This window comes from Echinops telfairi, unplaced genomic scaffold (assembly GCF_000313985.2).
Source record: "Echinops telfairi isolate 266 unplaced genomic scaffold, ASM31398v2 ScPeMD7_2186;HRSCAF=2738, whole genome shotgun sequence".
NCBI lineage: Eukaryota > Metazoa > Chordata > Mammalia > Afrosoricida > Tenrecidae > Echinops > Echinops telfairi.
Window position 1 is genome coordinate 2,041,766 of NW_022106084.1, and position 757 is coordinate 2,042,522.

Genomic DNA, 757 nt, shown 5'->3' on the forward strand with positions numbered 1-757 from the left:
AAGTGTGTTTGAAATAAGTGTGATGAAAGGATATAACCCTAATGCATATATTTCCTGATTTTAAACCAGATTTTTTTTTATTAGAATGACTGCCTCTTGATTTCTGCACAGGTTTTGCATGAGCAAAATGAAGCATTCTGGGATTCTTATTCTTTGCAAGATTATCTAGAGTTGTTTTAAGTTTTTATGTAATAATCTACACTAATGACTTTGCAAGTCAATAAAACGCTACTAAATACCTTTTGATTATTTTCTGCTTTCATCCTGATATACTTAAATCAGCAATTATATCCATAATTCCATGACTTCTGAATCTGCCTTCAATTTCTGGAAAATCCCTATGTGTGTTCTGCATATTATATCTCTATGTAACTTTGAAGATTGACACTTACCTGGCAGGGGAGATACCATGATCATGAAGGTGGTTTTCCCAGGGCGAGGCTTATCCATTGCACTCCGGATGTGCTGACCCCTGCATTTCCCCAAATGTGGGAAACTCAACTGTATGATTTGTGGTAGTGGGGGACTGCGTTCGCGCTCTCCCCTGATAAAGAAAAAAGAAAAGAAAAAGAAAAACTTTGAAGATTGAGAAGTGAGATACATACAAATATTGATTCATCTGTCTCTATTTACAAAAATGATTAGTTCTGTGTGGAGTACTAATATCTGAATATAAGAAATACAAGGAAAATATTTTCAATAAAAAGCATACAATTAGTTTGCATGGGGATATACGTAGTTTATATAATCATAAGTA

At 33.9% G+C, this 757-nt stretch overlaps 1 non-coding gene across 1 annotated transcript; it reads left to right on the forward strand.

Moving 5' to 3' along the window:
- The first annotated feature begins 384 nt into the window (after positions 1-384).
- Positions 385-547, forward strand: LOC115870650. The gene has a single exon (XR_004046817.1). It is a non-coding gene; the product is annotated as a U1 spliceosomal RNA (small nuclear RNA).
- Positions 548-757: the final 210 nt, after the last annotated feature.